A 6648-nucleotide genomic window follows, 5' to 3' on the forward strand; every position below is an offset into this window, starting at 1 on the left:
AGGACGACAGTACAGTACCTACGAGTTCCTATCAAGAAGTTTTACTCTGTTCTTATCGTTAGGTTAGGAGCTGTAATTGAAAAAAAAAAGAATCTTCTAGATCGGTCCACAAATGACGGAGATATGGAGTAACAAACATAAAAAAAGACAACCGAATTGATAACCTCCTCCTTTTGAGATTTGGAAGTCGGTTAATAACATTTTTTTTAAAGAACTGTGCAAAAAGCTGGTCGATACTACCGGTGACCAGAGATCTGGCAGCTTTCTCTCGCAGCGCATTAGTATTGCCATTCAGCGAGGGAATGCTGCCAGCATCTTTGGCACAATGCCGCGGGGGCCTTTTTTAGATTTATTTAGATTAGTTTCGTTTTTAATTACTACAAATGAAATATTAAAAAATATCTTTCAATAAACAGTTCAACATCGTGTTGTATCATATAAAAGCCGCAGGATCGCAGCGACCTCGTTACGCAATCGTTCGTCTTATTAACTTTCGTAGTCTAATAAAGTGCCAAATCAATAACGTATTTCGTATTAAGATTCGGGATAGGCGGGAACATGAATGTATTGTTATATTGTGCGAGAGAGACATGCAAGGAATATTATTTCTCGTAAATTCAATCTGCCTTGATGTAAAGCGTTATGAACAGTAATAAGTTAGAAATAAAATAGTGTTATTTTGTTTAGATAATTACTTATACTATTTTAAGAGCATCGTAAAAGGGGTTTAAGATCAAACCTCTCATTAACCTCTCATGAATTAAATGTCATTAACTGTCAAAAAGCAAAACTAAGCCGCTGACGAACAACTCGAGGGAATGGGACTAGTTCCATTTCTAATTTAGTTAATTAACTCCAAACAACTCCAAGCTTGAAAATTTTAAATTAGACGATGTTACAAACACCCAAAAGTCAGAAAGTGGTCAAATTGGGACACAATTCAAATAGGCTCATTGCATTTTAAACTGAGTTTAGTAATTTGCCCCGTCAGCTGTGGTTCCGCTTGAGTTTTTGTTAATTACAATAATGAGTTTCTTTGTGGAGTTCAATGTTTGATGATCGGCCTACGGGTTTTCCTTGAATCCCGGATCTTTTACCTTTAAGATTCAAGGAAAGGCAACCATGTTCATTCTTCATGAATGATAAGGTAAGAAAACCCTTGTATTTTGTAGTGGGCGGCGTGATTAATGTTATCATCATTATATTTCTGATGATATACATATCAACTAACATAGCGTGAAATCAGTATCATCTAAAGAAAGAAGATTGCAGAGACAATGCCAATGTAGTTATAAACTGTGCATTAATTTAATACAATTTAATAAATTACTAAATAGTAGTAACTACATGAAATACTTGTTTAAAAAATATTTTTTCCATAACCGTATGTATCTACTCTAGTCAAATTTTATTTTTTATAACCTGTTTTATCGAAATAATGATGTTACTAAACTAAATACTAATGTACGAAATAGCATTTGATAGGTATTTACCAGTTGCTTTTCGGTGAAGGAAAACATGGTGAGGAAACCGGACTAATCCCAATAAGGCCTAGTTTACCCTATGGATTGATAGGTCAGATGGCAGTCGCTTTCATAAAAACTAGTGCCTATGCTAATTCTTGGGATTAGTTGCCATGCGGACCCCAGGTTACCATGAGCCATGGCAACATACCGGGACAACGCGAGGAAGATGATGATGACTAAACTAAATACTAATGAACTTATTGTTATACAACTAAAATTAACCAACCTAGCGCGAGGAATCTCAAGTTTATCTCAATAATATGCGCGTATACAAGTTCAAGATATCAGGAATTCCTATTACAGTCAGCAGCAGAAGATGCAAAGCGGGCGAGGTGTTCAAAATGATCTTGACGCGACAATATTGTCAAGGTCATTTTGAACACCTCGCCCGCTTAGCAACTTATGCTGCTGACTGTACATGCCATCCTATTTTCAACATACCTACCTAACGCTTATGTAGCCAATTTTCAGCTAATATTTTAAGTGGAGTTTATTTATTTAATAACTTTATTGCACAAAAGAAAACTTATCGTACAAAAGGCGGACTTAATGCCAAAGGCATTCTCTACCAGTCAACCTTAAGGCAAAGCAACGAGATTGTGGGTGGTGAGTTCGTTTATTAAAAAGTAGAACAGACAGACATTTAGAAAATCTCATTTTCTAAAGTTTTAGTTTTTATGTTTCAGTCATTTTTAGGGTTCCGTACCCAAAGGGTAAAAACGGGACCCTATTACTAAGACTCCACAGTCCGTCTATCCGTCTGTCTATCTGCTGTCACCAGGCTGTATCTCATGAACCGTGATAGGTAGACAGTTGGAATTTTCACAGATGATGTTGCCGTTATAACAACAAATACTAAAAAGTACGGAACCCTCGGTGGGCCAGTCCGACTCGCAATTGTCCGGCTTTTTTATCGGAAATCTGAAGCCACTTTGTAGGTATAAAATAGAACTAACACAAATAGGACTCAGTCTTACGCATGAAGTTCTAAGAAGTACATTTGCTTTTTTTCCTTTCATCTAGTATTAGTTTCGTAGTACAAGTACCTACGAAAACACACAGAGTTACTAATTAACTTATAACGATTTTTTTCCCCGGAACGTATTTTTCTTTGTCGTAATGAAATCTTTGCCGATAAAATCCTTATTATTGAGTTCGGTAATTAAGTTTCCTTGCTATTCCGGTAACGCCCCAGCTTCTTACCCTCAAGTAAACTTCGATATTGGAAATATTAAAATTTATTCGGGGGAACAAAACAAAATCTTAAGAGCGTTTTCACATTGTCCGATCCGATATCGGATGTCGGAAGCAAGTAAAATGTTATGTGTTTCTATGTATTTATTTATGCATTTAATAAATCATTATTACTACTCTCTTGCAGCTGTTTTTGTCATAGGCGCCTTCCGACATCCGATATCGGAAAGGCGCTTCCAATAAATTCAGCTATTTCGGAGCCCCCCGTCAGTTGTCGGACCGATAATATTAGTTTGTGTGCGTATGTGTACGCATAATGCTTGTTGTAGTGTGCGTGACCGCTAAAGACGGCGACCGGGCGCGCCCCCGCGGCCTGGCTACGCGAGTGTAGGATCGTACATCCGATATCGGACCGGACAATGTGAAAACGCTCTAAAGTGAGGTAGTAGAAGCAATCGAGGTACTTAAATCAAAGCATACTCGAACAACTCTACGAAGTTAGAGACTTTAAGATAACACTTCAATGTAAATTAATTCAGTCTTTCATGTAAATTTAAATATTCAACAACTTTGAAATATAACAAATTGCTTAAAATACCACTTGAAGATTGAAGAGCTGCAGGGAAATAATAATGAAATAAGAGAGATATATATAGGTATGTATATTTATAAATTAATTAATTGATAAAGAAATACTTAAATAATAAATATATATCTATATTGCGGGGATCTCGGAAAAGGCTCTAACGATTTCGATGAAATTTCGATGAAGGTTTTCAGAGTAAAGCTCGGTATGTAATTTAAAACCCCTGTTTCCTTCTCCTTCAATCTCACTCTTTTACACCATTTTCATTACATTTCATTAGGGTTCCGTACCCAAAGGGTAAAAACGGGATCCTATTACTTAGCCTCTATCCGTCTGTCTATCTGTCTGTCTGTCACTAGACTGTATATCAATTACTTCCAAGTACCAAGCATTTAGTAAAGGTTCAACCAAGTTCAACGAAACTCAGTGACGTCGAACCGGATCCGCCCGTCTGCGCTGTCGTTAAGGCATAATCTGTCAGACTAACTTAGCACGGCTAACCGCAGCGTTCTTGTTGCAAACTTGCTTATACTACTGTCTGAACTAAATCTTAGTTCTGAAGCGAAACAATCCATGCCGGCTGGAACTTTGAGTTGAGGATCCGGCGTAGGCTCAACAGTTTTATGCTTCGAGCAACACCGGGAAGGGAGCCGGCATTCGTAATATTTCCCCTAGTAACCTAACCTAAACAGAGTGTATCAGCTGTACTACTCTTCATTTGAGGTCCGTACTCTGGTCCGTAGTATGTCAGTAAATTATTCAAAACTAAAGTTTTTGGTTTTTTGGTGAAAGCATCGCAACTTATTACCTACTCATACCCAGCACGCACAAGTTGTATGCAGAATTCGCGAAGCTTCTGGTTGACGTAATGGCGCGCGCGTAGTAACGCGAAGAATTGAATAGGTATGTGTAAAAAAATAACTAGATGATTGTTTTCACTTTTTTGCTACAGGCATTTCAAGTTTCACGCTTTCTAGGGCGAAACCATTAGGTGTTTTAAAATCTTTTATAGAATAGGAACATAATAAATTTACAATTGCAATTTATACCATTTTATAAAACTACAGTAAAGTAAGAATCCAATCGTTAATGTAATCTTCGACTTGTAACCTAATGTTATTAATAAATTTTCATTTTTCATTCATTTTTTTTCATTCGTTATGCATCCAATAAAATCATTATGTGACATGTGACTGAACAATCCTATACGAATAACGTCACAGAAAGAAAGCCGAATTTATTTGAGATCACATTAACATTGTGATCTCAAATAAATTGTGATCGGCAATATAATATTGTATAAAATGGCTGTTTTCGCATTTAAAGGCCCTACCAAGATTTTTTCAGGACTACCTAACCATTGAGCGATAGTTCATTTTACGGGCTCATAAAATTCAAATTACAACAAACTCTGTAACCTTTTATCGGCGCAATGAAGAGGGATGCCCATCGTAAAAATAATTTTATGTCCCCCGAGGATGGATATGTGCTCTCAATGAAACAAAACTTTGCTAAAGTAATGTATGGACCAGTCAAAAACGAATTTTATATCCATGCCCGATATTCCATTTAAATAAATTTAAATGGCGATTAAAATACCCTTTCGTATATAAATTATCTTAATACGACCACAGTTTGCGGCGCGGTCTGTTAAACATCTCTAAGGGGTTTCCATTACTGTAATTCAAAATGCTATTTGGTTGAAAGAATATTTAACTTATATTGAATAGGTACCTTCATAGGTAGGGGTTGGAAATTTGCGGGTAATGAATGATATAACTTCAAATTGGAGAAATGTTTAAAGGGTCGCTTAAAGCTTTTTAACATAACAGCCTGTGTTCGTGAATAGTGTAAAATATTTGACATATAACTGGCAAACATAGAGTAATGCAGATTACATTAGAATATAATATTGAAAAGGTATTCACAGCAACGAAGTTTGTCTATTATGGCTTGAAAATCAGTTGTAAGGTAAATTTCAAGGGATTTTTGAAGAAATGCCAGCCAATGCTGCTTTCAGCTTATACTTTAGGTTTATTTCAAAGGCGGTATACAAAATGAAAAAAATCTATTGGATTTTTCACGTTATGGGTAATGTCATCAGAAAAGTAGGTAGATAGTTACCTACCTAACAATTTAATTATTTATTTATAAGGTAGATACAAACATTAAAAATAAAATAAACTAACTTATCTATAAAATAAAACTAAATTAAAACTAAAACTAATAAGTACTAAATAAAATAAAATAAAATAAAATTAAAATACGTCTAAGAAATTGGGCCCCTTTGGCATGGTGCCGAGGACGCTGGCAGCATTTCCCCGCTGTATTGCGAAGCTAATACGTTGAGCGAGAAAGCTGCCAGCTCTTCGGTCACCAGTGAAATCGATAAGCCTTTTTGAAAGGTCTTTAAAAATTTGTAGGGCATTAGGACCCCACGGGCCAAGGGTCTCAACCCCAAATGGCATAAAAATATACTCGGGGCCGAGACCCCTGTACTTATGGAATTTGAGCTTTTCGGCCGCTTTAGCCGCCGCACCTGCTTGGTGACTGGTTCCCGTGAGGTGGGAAGGGGCCAGAGTGTCAACGCAGGTAGCGTCCCACACTAGCACCCTTCCCAAACTCCAAGGAACCAGGGACATACCGTCCGGTCTCTTGCCGTCGTCTCTAGCCATGCCAGTTGGCTCCAGTAGAGCTGGCACGTTGACGGATGCAAGAGACCGCCGGATTATGTCATTCAGTGCGGCGTGTCTTGAAAAGCGGCCAGCACTTTTTTGACAGGATAGCCCGTGGTGTCCTAATTCATCCACTTCACTGCCGCAGGGGCACCTGTGTGGAGCACAGACGCGGACTCCAAGCCGAAGACAGGTCGCGATGCGGAGAGTGTCCGGCGTGAGGAAGGTTCCGGTGTTCGGTGAAGGATAAGCCCGGAGCCAATCACCGGACTCTCTCGACGCCGAAGCCAGTAGTCTGGCCCGTTCGCGGCCTGTACTACGGCTTAGGAGGGAATTCATTGAAATTTGGCACATGATGTCATCCCAGCTCCTTTGACAATTTGGATGAGTTGGGAAATCCTTGTTCGGGCAAGCACTTGACCAAGCTTTCTTAGCTTCGTCCAAGCCCGCAGTCTCATAGTTTGAGGGAATTCCCCGTAGGATTTTACCTATGAGATTTGCGGAGCTGTGGACTGAAGACAAAAAAGCTGGCAAGGATACACTAGAAATTTTTCTGATCCCTAGCCCACCATGACGGATGGGTAGGGATGCTTGGGTCCAGGAATCGTCGCTGAGCTGAATATTGAAAATGGATTCCAAACTTGACTTAATAAGGTCATCTAAAGGT

The sequence above is a fragment of the Cydia splendana genome, chromosome 12 (assembly GCF_910591565.1).
Source record: "Cydia splendana chromosome 12, ilCydSple1.2, whole genome shotgun sequence".
NCBI lineage: Eukaryota > Metazoa > Arthropoda > Insecta > Lepidoptera > Tortricidae > Cydia > Cydia splendana.